This window comes from Physeter macrocephalus, chromosome 1 (genome assembly GCF_002837175.3).
Source record: "Physeter macrocephalus isolate SW-GA chromosome 1, ASM283717v5, whole genome shotgun sequence".
NCBI lineage: Eukaryota > Metazoa > Chordata > Mammalia > Artiodactyla > Physeteridae > Physeter > Physeter macrocephalus.
In genome coordinates, this window is record NC_041214.2 from 85,671,480 (window position 1) to 85,687,266 (window position 15,787).

The following is a 15,787-nucleotide window of genomic DNA, read 5'->3' on the forward strand; positions in this document are numbered from 1 at the left end:
CCTTCCTCCCTTCCTCCCTTCCTCCCTTCCTCCCTTCCTCCCTTCCTTCATTGTCTTAATGCACTTCAGCATTGTCTGGGTTGATCAGTAAGTCTATTTTCCTTGCAGACTTTAGGAAATCTACACCTAGCAAACCTATCATTTAGCTTAATATAACCTGGGGAAGGCAGAAGAGAGAGAAAATTAAGGCTGGAAATGAGAGGAGACATGCAGTCAGCACATACCCATTTCCTTTGGGAAGAGAGAATGAAGTCTGCTGACATCCAGAGTTCTGTATGTGTGCTGGGGCAAACTCCATCTTAGCTGTTTCTACTCTTCTTTTTCAAAGAAGTGACATGCCTGGGAAATGTTTGGAGTATTTCTACAGCATTCCATAGGAAGCTGCACTGACTCCATTCTCTCCAAGTGCAACAGGATGCCCCCAAGTCACAATCCTGCTTTGTTCCAAAATTTTTTAAAAATTATTATTTGGGCTTCCCTGGTGGCCCAGTGGTTGAGAGTCTGCCTGCCGATGCAGGGGACACGGGTTCGTGCCCGGGTCCGGGAAGATCCCACGTGTCGCGGAGCGACTGGGCGCATGAGCCTTGGCCGCTGAGCCTGCGCGTCCGGAGCCTGTGCTCCGCAACGAGAGAGGCCACGGCAGTGAGAGGCCCGCGTACCGCAAAAAAAAAAAAAATTATTATTTAGAACGTGGAAATCATGTTACAGATAATAGTTTGATTTCTAGGTTAGCCACAAAGCTCCCCATAATTAGTGTATAAAGTAACCAACACCTGCGCACACACAACCCCAAACTTCATCATTCGAACTGCTAAGGTGGCATCTTCAGGTAATGGCTGTGAGTCACGTGTTCAAAGTTCAGACACTACCTTGATGTAAGTGATCCATGTTGACAAATTGCTCTTTCACTTAGAATTCTGATGTGAACAAGAACATAGTGAGGGGTTCATGCTAGGCCACCCTCTCACTCACCCCCACAGGTATAGACCCCACAGGTATAAAACTCAAGCTACCTTGAGTTTTATACTCTGATCACAGTCTTGCTGTAATTTTTATTCCACCCCTCACGGGTAACGTTCCTTCTTCACTCTCTTTCTTTCTCTCTCTTTATCTGTCCCTCCCTCCCCCTCTCTGGCATAATCTGTTTTACTAAGCCCTGAAAATAGGATATTTGGGGAGAAAATGAGGTCTGAAAGAAAATTTAGGAAAGCACATATCATTTATCATTTTACCACTGAATATGTATTTCATTTAAGATGGGCATCTATGGATACTTGGCAGAATTCTCTTGTTTAACACATCTTTTGAAGAGTCTATTTACCATGATAATGAGGAAAAGGAACAGGAAGAGGAGAAGGAAGACCCAAATAACTATTGGTATCACCTTATTTTGTGACCGCACTTGGCTATAAATTTATTAGATGTGACATGATTTAAGTTTCAAAAAATGATAAGACCATCATCAGGATGATTTCACTGAAAGTACCAATGGCCCTGAAATTCTTATTCTGTGACAAAAAATGAGGGCAAATCTGTCTGGTATTCTCTCTACATGTTCTTCCTCAAGACAAAGTTTCTAAAATAATCTCAGACACCGTGTAACATTTGCCAGACAGCTGTTCTAGGGAATGCCAAGAAGATAATCCTTGGGTTTATCCTAGTCTTTTGTGTTTTTTCTCCCTTCAGTGAATTCTGGGTCCAGGCCAGTTTATTGACACATGTTCTGAATGTTCAAAAAGTCCCTCTAAGGAGACTTGATGGTGCTTGAGGTCTTTTACGCCTAGTCTACTGACCTAGTTGAGAAGGTAGTTTGTTGACCTCTTGGCAAAGGGATTGACCTTAACCCTGTTTCTAGAGGGCAAATGTCTATGAAGATGAAGCTTCCACTGAAGATGTATCTGGTCTGCATGCTCTCTCTCCATCCCTGAGACAGCTCCCCTCCAGCGTGGATAAAACCCTGGGACAGGGAATTACAGACTCGATCTTAGAGCTGGAAGGAAATTCTAAAGGTCACTTGGCCCAGCCTTCTCCTTTCTGAACTGTTGGTTACCCCCACTGTCTAACAGAAGTAAGTTTTCTAGAAAATGAATTTTTTTCAAATGTTTTTATTTAATTTTTATTTTATATTGGAGTATAGTTGATTCACCATGTTGTGTTAATTTCAGGTGTATAGCAAAGTGATTCAGTCTTACATGTACATATCTCCATTCTTTTTTAGATTCTTTTCCCATATAGGCCATTACAGAATATTGAGTAGAGTTCCCTGTGGAAAATGAAATTATTTTTACTGATAAACATGTTCAGAATCTCATGGATATTTTCATACACATGACTTCATCTTTCAGTCAAATGAGTTTATGGAAAGAATTTTAGACAGGGGAGGAAAGGATTTTGTGTGTTTACAGAGACCTAGATATGAAAACTTGTGGTCAGCCCTTTTCTCAAATCTTCAAAATGCCAGTGTTCTCTGATGCTGCTGCTTCTTAAATCATCATCATCTGTCAGACAACAAAAAGGACATTTAGTGGAAGAGGAAACAGCGGCGTACAGTATGGACTGGGAAACATGCTGAACTCAGGCAGAGGCAACAGGAGGGGGGAACTTTCACCACTCTCTTTGAGGTCCTGACAGATCGTTGCAGGAAGTCACTTAAAAAAAAAAAATGAGGGACTTCCCTGGTGACGCAGTGGTTAAGAATCTGCCTGCCAATGCAGGGGACACGGGTTCGAGCCCTGGTCTGGGAAGATCCCACATGCTGTGGAGCAACTAAGCCCGTGTGCCCCAACTACTGAGCCTGTGCTCTAGAGCCTGCGCACCACCACTACTGAGCCTGCGTGCCACAACTACTGAAGCCCGTGTGCCTAGAGCCCATGCTTTGCAACAAGAGAAGCCACCGCAGTGAGAAGCCCGCGCACCGCGATGAAGAGTAGCCCCCACTCACCGCAACTAGAGAAAGCCCACGTGCAGCAACAAACACCCAATGCAGCCAAAAATAAATTAATTAATTACTTAATTTTAAAAAATGAAATCTTGGCATTTGGGGCAACATGGATGGATCTAGAGGGTATTATGCTCAGTGAATTAAGTCAGAGAAAGACAAAGACCTTGTGATCTACTTAAATGTGGAATCTAAAAAGCAAAACAAGCAAAACAAAATGAAAACAGACTCATAGATACAGAGAACAAATGCGTGGTTACCAGAGGGGAGAGGGGTGGGGCTTGGGCCAAATAGGTGAAGAGGATAAAGAGGGAAAAATCTCCAGTTATAAAATAAATAAGCCACGGGGATGTCATGTACAGCCTGAGGAATATGGTCAATAACATTGTAACAACTTTGCATGGGGACAGATGGTTGCTAGACTTACCGTGGTGATCATTTCATGATGGATGCAAATGTCAAATCGTTATGTACTATACCTGAAACTAACATAATATTGTATGTCAACTATATTTCAATAAAAAAGAATTAATATAAAAATATACTTTACTGAACCAAATATATTCAATAAATCATCATTTTAATATGTAATCAATATTTTTAAACTGTTCATGAGATATTTTACGTTCCTATTTTGTGTTAAGTCTTCAAGCTCTGTTAACTGTTTTACACTTACAGTGCATGTCCATATGGACCAACCACATTTCTAGTGCTCAATACGCACCCGTGGCTAGTGGATGCCATACTAGACAGTACAGATCATAGAGTGGTCAGGTCCACAGTGGTGCAGGAAACTGACCTGTCTTATGCTCCAAACAGAAGTCTGAGGGTTTAATGAATGAGCAGAATGGGCCGCAAAATAAGGAGATTTTCATGAGGCCTTCAAGAGTAGTCAGTGCCTTCTGGAATTCCTAGAGTTGCCTTAAGGACTTGTGAGCAAGGTCCTGTCAGACGGTGCTTTTCCAAACTCAAGACTTTATGGGTTAACCAAGAGCATGACTGAAGTGCAGAGCTGCCCAAGAGGGCCACTGGCCTTCCTCACGCCACTCAGCTCTGACTTGGTAAATAGGACAAAGATGGGAACTCAGCTCAGCCTTCTATTCTGCCAGCAACTAGCTAGAATTTTGGCCAGATCATCTAAGCCCATGCCCAACAGGAATCAAATAGGCCTAATAAGAAATGTTATATTAACTGCCCTTGGAGGAGTTTTCCTTCAGACTAGCAGGGATATTATGATTATGTAATATAAGGAAATATTGGTTGAGACAGAAAAATGGGGAAGCAATGAACGTTTGGTGAAAAATTCTGGAAGTCAAATGGCCTTGGAGGATTACTGACTTAGAAAACTGTATGGGAAGTGAAGCATTCCAACTCCCCAAAGGGTTTTAAAGGTTTAATCATGCCCAGGGATAAAACAAGTGGCCTAAAGGCTGCTTTCCCACTGTAATAACACAGGCTCTCTCCTGTGAGAGATGTCATTTGAGTGTGTTGTTAGAAAGAATTCCATGGTTATCTACAGAGCTAAGGCTTGCCCTACCAGCACATTCCTTATGTTCCTAATAGTGACATCTGTTTACATATGACATCCGTAATGTATATGATGTCATTGGACCCTAACAACGTCCCTGGGAGGTGGGACAGAACACTGAGGTTCCCAGAGTTGGCAAAGTTAGTGGGTTGTAGTGGATTTTAAAGCCAATCTTCTGACTTCAGATCCACATAACTAGTAGACAGGGTCACTGACATGTAACGTAAGCTTGGCATGTAGTCAATAAACACTTAATAAAAGTTGGTTGATTGAATGAATAGAAGAATGAAAGAATGAATGAAAAATAAGAAACTGAGTCTCTTGAAATTCCTCAGAAGACACCATTTCCAAATTTAAGTATGAGCTCGCACATCCTCAGGAAATGTCCTCAGGAACGTGTTTTGCTTGATTAATATTTTTTAGGACCAGCAAAAAATATCCTTTAGTCTAGATTTAGTCTAGATTTCCGTATCAAATCATTATATAGAAGTAGTTTGAGAACACCGATCTCTGTTGCTCCATGCCTTGTGCAGACGTCTCAGCAGTGAGCTGAACATTAGGCAAAGTAGCCTTCACTGGGAAATGTGTTGTCCACAGATGACCTTGATCAGCTGCAGAGACAGAGCCATCTGGGTGGAGAAGGTGCTGGTCAAGTCAGCCTCTGCCAGTGCCTGTACTTTCCTCGCTTACCTGGAGGTGGAAGTTTCCAGGGAAGAAGATGCTAGAAAGGGGGCCAAAGGAACAAACCAGTTAAGAGAGAAAATTGTCTGCCTATAGACTATTTTGTTCTTCAAATTCAAATTCACTTTCTATATTTCTGGGGGGAAATGATATTTCTTTATTTCAAAGGATCTCAGACTCCGGATATTCCAGCTGGAATAAATTGAGAGATAATAATAACAAACATCTGCATATCCCAGGTGTGATCCAAACTCTTTACCTGTATTAACTCATTTAATCCGCCAGTAGGTACTATCATCCCCCTCTGCAGTAATCCCATAGTGTTCAATCCTGGGTACCACTGTTGACATTGTCTTTGAGAACTCCAAGAGAATGGCACCCATTGAAGTTCTGCAACCCTGCAGCCTTGCCCATGTTACAGTGGAAGAGACATCACATATCCAGCACTTGCGTTTTACTGACAGAGAAACTAATATTCAGTAGCTCACTACACAGCAGGTAATTGACAGCTGATTCCAGAATCTTGACTCACTGGCTTTGAGGCTGGTGCCTGTGCAATCCGACATGTACTTCATTTTGGAAGCTGTGAGTGACTTCAGTATCCCTCTTTTAAAGAGCTTACAACTAATAGTGGAGGTATGGGTCTCATAAGTATGTAAAAACCAGCACATCTTCACATTCAGGTTCTGGTTAATGGTTCCATCATCTTCTGGTTGTACATGATTTCTTTTTCCTCAGGGCCCCATGTCACCAATAGGCCTCCACATTCTTACATCTCAACAGAGCATAGTAGTTGCAGACATGTGCTCTGAAGTCACACCACTGTATGACCTTGGGCAAGTTTCTGTGCCTCAGTTCCCCTCTCCAGAATGTGGAGAAAATAACAGAACTTATTCCTAGGGTTGTTATGAGAATTAAATGAGTTAACTTTCTAAAGCAACAAACATAGTTCATGGCATGTAGTAAGCATAGTATGTGTTTCATAAAATGCTAGATTATTAAACAGCCTTCTAGCTTCATATTTTTCCTACAATATCAAAATACTCTTGCTAAAACCCAAGTCTGCTTACCATCCTCCGGGCTCCACGTTATCTAGTAGCTCTCAAGAGCTTGCACAAGAATCCCCTGGGGGTGCTTGCAGAAAAAGGCAAACTTCTGAGCCACTCCCGGGATTCTGGTTTAGAAAGTCTGGGTGGAGCTCAGGAATCTTCATTTTCACCACATACCCACAAGGGATTCTGATGTAGGTGGTCTGACAGCACAGTTGGAGAGGGAAAACCTCCCAAATACAGTCCACTTTTAGCAGGGCTCTCAGTGACCCTGGTCATCTGGCCCTTGTCCACCATTCCAGCCTCACTGCTCAAAACCCTGCCCCTAATCCTGCCAGACAGACCTGTGTCAGGAAAAATGAAAAGCCATGTTAAAGTCAAGCCCAGTTGCATTTCTCCATATGACTGCTGTGTTATATGAGATTAGGAAAAAAATAGCTGAGTTGACACCCAGCAAAGTCTCTGTGGGCCATGCCGATGGGTCACCATGGGAACCATGTCTCTGTGACTAAGTCCAGAGTAAGCATAAAAGCTGAGAGGGACAAAACATATGGTGTTTCTGAGTTCCTGTTCTCTTTCTCAACCTCCCTTAGAGACCAGGCCCCTTGTTTTCTTCTCTTAAAGTAACTCAAGGGATTGTCAGTTCTAAATTTGGGAAAAGGAAGGTGAGAAGGGGCAGAATGGAGACAAAAGCAGGCCTGAAGCCAAGGGACAACTCGGGGAGATAAATGGCATGTTGAGGTCTAGGAATGCCCTGCTCCAGACTGGGAACTCATCCAAAGAAAAAACTATTTTTTTCCTTCATAGCAAAGCTACTTAAACTGACTTGATGTTCAACTCCCTAAAAACTAAGTCTTGACAGACTAGTCCAAGAACTTGATAATACCTGTTTTGCCCAGTTATGTAATCCAAGCACTTTTAAAAGTTGTTTAGATGGAAAACAAAAGTCCCTGAGCTTCCTTCTTAATGAATTGCAGGTCAAACCCATTAGTTTTTTTGTATGTAAAGTTGACTTCATCAACCATCAGAAAAGCAAACTCCCTTCTCTGCCTGGACTGGGTTGAATAGTGTCCCCCAAAATGCATGTCTATGTGAAATCTGTGAAGGTGATCTTATCTGGAAATAGGGCCTTTGCAGATCTAATTAAAATGGAAGTGAAGATGAGGTCGTACTGGTTTTCTGTCTTCCTCCACCTGGGTTGCTATAACAAAAATACCACAGGCTGGGTGGCTTATAAACAATAAAAATTTGTTTCTCACAGGTCTGGAGGCTGGAAGTCCAAGATTGGGTGCCAGCATGGTTGGGCTCTGCTGAAGGCCCTCTTCCCAGTTGCAGACTGCCAACTTCTCACTGTGTCCTCATGTGGTAGAAGGGGCTAGGATGCTCTCTGCAGCCTCTTGTATAAGGGCACTAATCTCGTTCATGAGGGCTCCACTCTCATGACCTAAGCACCTCCCAAAGGCTCCTAGCTACTAATACCATCACATTGGGGGGATAGGATTTCAACATGTGAATTTGAGGGAACACAAACATTCAGAACATAGCAGATGAGGTCATACTGGATTAGAAAGGGAACTAAATCCAGTCACTGATGTCCTTTAAGAAGAGAAGACACACAAAGAAGAAAACACCATGTGAAGGCAGACACACAGGGAAAAAAACCATGTGACAAAAGAGGCAGAGATTGGAGTGATGTTGGAACAGGCCAAGGAATGCCAAGGATTGCTGGCTACCACCAGAACCTGGAAGAAGCAAAGGAGGATTCTCCCCTAGAGCCTTTGGAGGAGCGTGGCCCTGCTGACACCTTGATTTCAGACTTCTGACCTCCAGAACTGTAAGAGTATAAATATCTGTTGTGTTAAGCCACCCAGTTTATGGTGTAGAGTTATGGCAGCCTTGGGACCCTGCCCGACAGGTCCCATTCTTGATGATAGAAAATTCATACTCTGCTGGCTTTCAGATGGATCATTGGACAATCATCAGGTCAGCTGAGCATGAAAACATCACTAGACTAAGCTCAGATCACAGAAAACAGTAAAAAGCAGCTTTTTTATTTTTTAAAATAAATTTATTTATTTATTTAATTTTTGGCTGCGTTGGGTCTTCATTGCTGCGCGTGGGCTCTCTCTAGTTGCGGTGAGCTGGGGCTACTCTTCGTTGAGGTGTGAGGGCTTCTCATTGCAGTGGCTTCTCTTGTGGCAGAGCATGGGATCTAGGCGCGTGAGGTTCGGTAGCTGTGGCCCACGGGCTTAGTTGCCCTGTGGCATGTGGGACCTTCCTGGACCAGGACTTGAACCCCTGTCCCCTGCATTGGCAGGTGGATTCTTAACCACTGCACCACCACAGAAGTCCCAAAGCAGCTTTATTTTTGAATCAGGTAATTTCCTTAAGCAAAGCCAGTGTGGGGTGGAGTTAGAGTTCCCTGCTGGACTCAAGTCCTTTGATAACAGCTTTCCAGTTTCCTTTAGGGTCTGGCCTCTGCCCTCCTGTATGCAGTTTGCATGCAATCTGTCAAAATGCCTTGACATCCCTTTACAGGGAGCTGCTGTCTCACCCATGCGTTACTTCTTGATCTCACTTCTGGGATTTTGGAGCCAAGTACAGCGACGCCGGAAAGAAGAGCTGTACTCCCTTGTCCATCCAGCTGCTGAGCCCCAAGGGACTGTCCACCAGCCTGGACACCAGGAGGTAATCAAGACTCGTTCTACTACCGCCAGAAGCAGTTTTTATTGCCTGCAACCCACAACTGTATGGAGATACCTGCCTGTATCTAACCCCTAAACACCCTGGTCCTCTCAGGGAGAGCGAGGACAGAAAGGATTCCTGGGAGGGTCTGATGAAATGTCACAATTGCCCCCCACACATACAAACACAACTGCCTCTGTTGCCAAAGTACAGCTAAAAATATAGTCATCATGTTTTTCAAAGAGCCTCGTATACAGATCTTTGACATAAATTTATTTCGGAAATCAATACAGTGCTTGCAGAGTTAAAGCTACTGCCGATCTTAATGACTGTATTAGTTTGCAACTTGAAGTACATTTTTCCCTCCTCTTTTCTGTTGTTTTTGATCTTTGATGTTCATTTCAAATATTTATTATAAAACTCTCCAATCTCAAGTGGAAATAGGTGAGATATAAATCATAAATAAATAGACACACAGGGAGATCAAAATCTCCATGAATCTTATCAAGCAAGATTCATAAGTGATCTAAATTTAGCTCCCAGAAGCGTGGTATTTCTTCCCCAAACATAATTTAATTGGGAAGAAGACAGATTGGATCACAAAATAAAACATGCCCCACCCCGTCTCCCTGGATGTTACTGACGTTTTCATGTTATCCCCAAACTCAGACACCATTACCTTCGAAGGCCTGCCTTAGATCCTGAAATATATTCTGCCAAGTGTTCACCAGCATCATGAAATAAAGCTAATTCTTAAACCACCAGTCAGAGGTCCCAGGGGGAAAGGGGACCTCTCACCAGAAACTTGTGAAGAGGACAGGTCACACTGGTCTTGTTTTGTTCTGTTTTCATATTTTTTAACTGAATCGGTGTGCTCACCTGACAGGGCTGGCCCATCCGGAAGGGATTTCACTGGGTGACCATTTGGCCAGAGAAAAGCCATCTTTGTTTTCCAGCCCCCATCCTGTCCCCGGGGCCTGAAAATAACACCAACACCAACTTCTCTCAAATCTGAGGAGCTATTGTGCGAACTTGAATAAGTCAGTTACTCTTTCTTTGCCTTGGGGAGGAGGAAAAAAACAAAACAAAACACAGACGGGACTCTTCGCAAAAACCAGACCAAAGGACTGAAAAGAGTAATATTTTCCACATTCGGATGAAAGATGGTATGTAAATGCAAAATGGGTCGCTGTACTTTATTAAATTTCGATTACACTTGAATTAGTTATAGGGTGACATTTTGACTGTTTCCTCCTTGTAATTCTCATAACTCCACCTGTCTGACATTTCCTTCCTCTCCGGGGCCCAAGGAGAACAGGTCCCACTTTGTGGGAAGGAGACCACCCTGCAGAATTTCAAGAACACATTCCCGGGAAGGCTGTCGCTGAGGCACACACAGGAAATTTCAAACAGTCTCAGATATCAAGAGGTTCATCGCTCCCCCGGGGAACTGATCATTCAAGAACTACCCACGGAAGAACAGAGAAAGTTCTTCATAAAAAAAAAGAGAAAGAATTCCAAATGCTTTCCCCTCCTAATAGCCCTCGGGGACAAAAACTAATTGAGTAACCAAAGAGACACTTCCCTCCTGATCTGAGTGGGCACTCAGAGAAAAATCACAAAGATGAAAAGCATAACACCCATTGTCCAGAAGAAATGCAGAAGGCAGTAAGTGGACTGGGAGAGGGGCAATAGGATACCAAGAACTGAGATTTATGAAAAAAGAAAAGACAAAAGACAATGACCTTGAACAAACATAACCTTTACAGAGGCAAATGAGAGGCAGGGTGTTTATGAGGTGCCCACGCCCCATCCCCACCCCCGCTTTTTCCTTGGGTCACAGCCAGGCATTCAAATGGCATCACATATGAGATTCAGCAGACTCTAGCCCCAACCTCACTTTGAGATAACTCGTTCAAGCACAGATTCTCTCTAATGCATATTCTTCTGTTTTGGATAAATCCAAGGGGCATTACCTGCCAAGTCCCCGAAGGATCTCACTATATGTGGTGAGGGGAGGATGAGCCTTGCCCCCTAACCAGGCTCTGTGGTATTATGGGGTCATAAAAGAGTGGTGTTGGCACCTAGCCCTGAAGCACAAGCATTAGTGGCCCTGCCATTTGAAGCCAGTGCTTCTCATTTCTCCCTAAAGTACCCCAAATGGGAGAGGAAAATGAAATCATATCCCCAAAGGCTGGCCAGCAAGGGTCCTGCGTATTCTATACAAACCCCTCCAAACTCCTCCCACCTACGCTCAAGCCCAAATGTTCCCTAAAGCCTGTGGTTAAGCTTAAAAATTCCTGCAGGATTTGTATCCCACTACTCCATAATATATCTTGTTTTACTATAAAAATATTTCAAATTACTGCAAAGTGAACTTATATCCCATGAGGATATGCCAATTTTATCCTGTCAATTAATGGATTTTGCTGAGTCACCACCCCAGCAGGAAACCTGGTACCCCAGTTTGAGGAGCATGATCTTAAACAATCACTTCTCTCGGAGAAGCAAAATCTGGCCAGTCACTCTGGACACACATTTGGGCAGCTGCCCTATTTCACTTTCAGTTGTCACCAAGAAAAGCTTTTTATAGGTGAGCAGCATTCCTATAACCGGATGCCAAGGGGGACGCTTCTCCGGTGGTGGTGTGCCTGCCTCTCTTTCCTCAGAGCCCTCTCTGGGGAAGCTGCGGAAACGTGATCTGTTCATGCTTAATCTCTCAAATCTTAAAATGGCCTGCAAAGCTCTGCATGAACTGCCTCCCCACCCCATCTCTCCAACCTCATCTCACAGTGCTGTCTTCCCCTCAATCACTGCCTTCTAGCTTTGATCCCACTGGGCCTTCATTCTAAAAGTAGCGCCTGCCTTGCTGCAAATTCCCTTACTTCAGAAGGAAGGAAATGGTCCCACCCTTGGTCCACGTGAGTCCAAGGCTCTTCTCCAATACCCTGTCCAGGTCCCCGGCTCATCTAGGACTTGTTCTCTCCGGGATCTTCCTGCCACCAGTCCTTAGTCTCCTGGACACTCTAGCTGGCCCCCTCAACACCCATTCCACACTTCCTCTACAACAGTCAGTCCTGTACAACTGGTCCCAACCTAGCTCCAAGATCTAAATCAGGCACAGTAACCCTCTTCCTCTTTCCACGGTTCAGGAGTGGGCACATGACTTCAGATCATTCAATGACGAAAGCTGAGGACCTTTGTTTGATGGTTCGAGGGGAAACAATCTTTACTATCTTTCTTTCTCGGCACATGGAAAGAAAGAAGTTATCCTGGGGGCTCTTAGTAGATACTGTATAAGCAGAATAAGAGCTTGTTTTAGGATGAAGCTGACACACAGAAGGCAAAGAAGAGGGAGCAAAGGAAACTAGATCCTTGGTTACATCCCTGAGCCACTGAATTAAAACAATGTTGAGGCCTACCCCCTAGAATGTTTATTTTCAAGAGCCAATACACATCTTCATTATTTAAGGCAGTTTGATTGGAGATTACAATAAATAAGTTTCTTGCCTTGGGGGAGTTGACAGTCCAGTCAAGAAGAGAGAAAATGCATCACATAATGAATATTAACACTGGAGGAAGAACAGGGTACTGAGAGGCATAGAGCTGGGTCATCTAGTTCAAGCTTGGAGTCCAAACTTGGAAAAACCGACCAAGATTAGATGGGTGGATAAAATTAGGCAGGCAAGGTGAGGGCAAGAAGGGAAAGAAGAGGGAGGGTATAGAGTTCCACACAGAGACAAGAAAAGGCTTAAAGTGAGAAAGAACATGGTGCTTTCATGAAACCAGAAATGGTCCCAAGATGTAGTCCTGTCTTAAAAAACAGCCATTGAGAGGGTGGTTACTTTAGATTCTACCGGGGATCCTGCCATCCCTTTTAAATTAATTGTAGCCTGATGACCTTGGTGCCTTCTTCAGCCCAAAGGCGTCCTTGAACGAGCAGTGCAAGTAGAGGCAGCAGGTACTGACCCACCACGTCTTTGGGAGCCACTCACACCATCCCTCTGCACATTCCACACCCCACACCCCCTCCCCCTCCCCCCACCCCACCCCCCCCATATACTCCCAGTACTAGCCCTACACCTTCCTCAGTTCATCTGATCCCAATCCTCCTTATCAGCCAGGCTACGCATGTCAGAATACCAGGTCAGGGGACTCTGGTGGTATCCAGCTATGGTCTATTCTCATCATTTGCAGATTCACCTATTTATAATCCCAAACTCAATACTCGGGGCACTTTGGTGGTCATTCATGGATATTTGTAGAGGGATGAAAATTTTGCATTTTTGATGCACACATTCCCAGCTGATATGCACCCTGTGCCTTCTTGTTTCAGCTCTCATACTGTAATGGGGTGGTATTTAGTGCCACTTTTTTTGCATTTTTGTGTGTGGTTTTTGTTTTGTTTTGTGTTTTAGTGATTTCACTGTTTAAAACAATCCCCAAGGATAGCACTGAAGTTCTGTCTAGCGTTCCTTAGTGCAGGAAGGCTGTGATGTGCCTTATGGAGCAAATAATATGCATGTTAGGTAAGTTTCATTCAGCTGTGAGTTGTAGTGCTGTTGGCTGCCAGTTCATTGTTAATCTATCTATCTATCTATCTATCTCTCTCTATATATATAGTTAATATATATAGTGCAATATATATTATTAATCTATATATATAAATAAAATATATATATTTAAATCAGGTGTCTTTAAACAGAAACACGTAAAAAACAAGATTTGTATTGATCAGTCATCAAAAATGTTGTGACCAGAGGCTCACAGGAAACTAACCCTGAGTTCCTCCTAGGAGCGATGGTTCAGTATTTCCTAATTCAGTAATCACAGCAACTCTATAGAATACACTTACCATGAATTACAAGAATAGACTGTGTCGGCTTATAGATTGCAAGGACTAGAGGCTGTCTCTCTGGCTCAAATGTTTGTTCCTATATGAGTTAGTATAAGTGCACTGCTCTAGCATATGGATACCCAAGTTCAGAACAGTTCAAATGCAACAGATGTTTAGTTCTCATTCACACATTAGTTTTGAGTGGGTGAGTGAGTCAACCCAGTGTGTGACCCTCCTCCACTTGGCTCTGTAGGAATCTCAGAATCTGCAGGGATAGATGGACACAGACATTATAATATGTGGTTTTCATATAAGGTACCTGGGCATTATCCTCATTTGGCCCAAAGGAACATGTGGGAGTGCACCTGAAATGTTTTGATGGGCCAGACCAGGAAGTGGCACTCATCACTCCTGCTCACTCTCCATTGGCTAGAACTCAGTCACATGGCCATACTTGGCCACAAGGGAGTCTGGGAAATGTAGTCTGGCTGATGACCAGGAAGAAGAGAACAAGTTTTTCTTGACTGCTTGCAGTCCCTGACACGGTATGTTTGTTTTAGGGACTCATATGAAGTTGGGTTCATACCAAGACCTGTGACTGCCCCAGGAAGATTAATAATTTGCTCCTTCCCCTTCAGTTCTTCTTTAAATATTTGCTCAAAGTTTATTTTGAGGCAAAACCAAGATCTGTATAGAGACAGGGAGGAAGAGAGCTGCACCTTGACCTGAGGAAATCCTGCCCAAACCCTTGCTTTGGTTCCTGAGCCAACTCCAGGGCTGATGAAGATTCCCAGCCCCTCTCTAGGGCTGCCTGAAATTGTAGCCTCTTCCTAACCCTCGTTGGAATTGGAGCCCTTGGGTGTAATGCAGCCCAAAGGCTGAGGCAGGGTCCTGAAGCCCTTAATGAGGAGGCACTTCCAGGGCCAGGAATCCCCCAGAGGAACCACACAGGCCCAGCAAGCCCCCGGCCTCAGAGACAGGGCAGCCACAGAGGATACTGGCACCAGGTAGGGAGGCCGAGATCCTGGCCACTCCCAGGAGCAAGTGGGAGGTCACACCCAGCCAGGCAAGGCCTGAGCCAGACCCGACTTTAGCCGACTTGAGCCCCTTCCCACACTGTGAGGCCAACTGTAAGGAACCTGATAGGAATGTTACAGTGTGAGAGGGACTTTGGGAGAAGCCTGAGTCAGACCACCCGTTAGCCCATGTCCTAGGAAGGAGGAAGGCCATTTTGTGTTTTGGAAGCATTTGTAAGCGACCAGGGAGCTGCAGACCACCTATGAGGCCTCCTCACCTTATTGCTCCCACCTGCTCTAGCTAAAGTCAAAAGCAACGCAGACAGGTAATGCCCACAAAAAGGCACGCTAGCCTCTGTCCTCCCTCTTTGGTAGCTCTCCTGGGTGTCAAAAGAAAGACTCCCATGCTATAAACCAGTAGAATCATGGGGTCTGGAAATAATCCCTGAAAGAAAATTTTTTAAAAATCCCTGAAAGGGCTTCCCTGGTGGCGCAGTGGTTGAGAATCTGCCTGCTAATGCAGGGGACACGGGTTCGAGCCCTGGTCTGGGAGGATCCCACATGCCACGGAGCAACTGGGCCCATGAGCCACAACTACTGAGCCTGTGCATCTGGAGCCTGTGCTCTGCAACAGGAGAGGCCGCGATAGTGAGAGGCCCGTGCGCCGTGATGAAGAGTGGCCCCTGCTTGCCGCAACTAGAGAAAGCCCTCGCACAGAAACGAAGAACCAACACAGCAAAAATAAATAAACTAATTAATCAACTCCTACCCCCAACATCTTCTTAAAAAAAAATATGCAAGCACCTGGCAAAATGTCCCAGCATATAATGGGCATTTAAAATTAAAAAAAAAAAAAATCCCTGAAAACAACAATCCCCCTGAAAGAAAAAAGTCATACTAATAATTTTATAATGAGTGGCAGGCCCTGTGATACACATTTGACATGTTGTTGTTGTACTGAATTCTCACGATGACCTGTGAGGTAGGTATTCTAACCCCTGTCCTACTAATTAGGAAACTAGGGCTCAAAGGAGTGAAGACACTTGCCCACAT

General features: G+C 44.2%; 1 long non-coding RNA gene across 2 annotated transcripts; it reads right to left on the reverse strand.

The window, feature by feature from the left end:
- Positions 1 to 2,082: 2,082 nt before the first annotated feature.
- LOC114485190 (uncharacterized) lies at positions 2,083 to 7,577 on the reverse strand. 2 transcript variants are annotated; one of them, XR_003678670.2, is made up of 4 exons: positions 7,456 to 7,577; positions 6,218 to 6,540; positions 5,157 to 5,187; positions 2,083 to 3,423 (listed from the first exon to the last, which is right to left on the reverse strand). It is a non-coding gene; the product is annotated as an uncharacterized lncRNA (long non-coding RNA). The 2 variants fall into 2 exon arrangements; XR_003678676.2 differs by lacking the exon at positions 6,218 to 6,540.
- Positions 7,578 to 15,787: the final 8,210 nt, after the last annotated feature.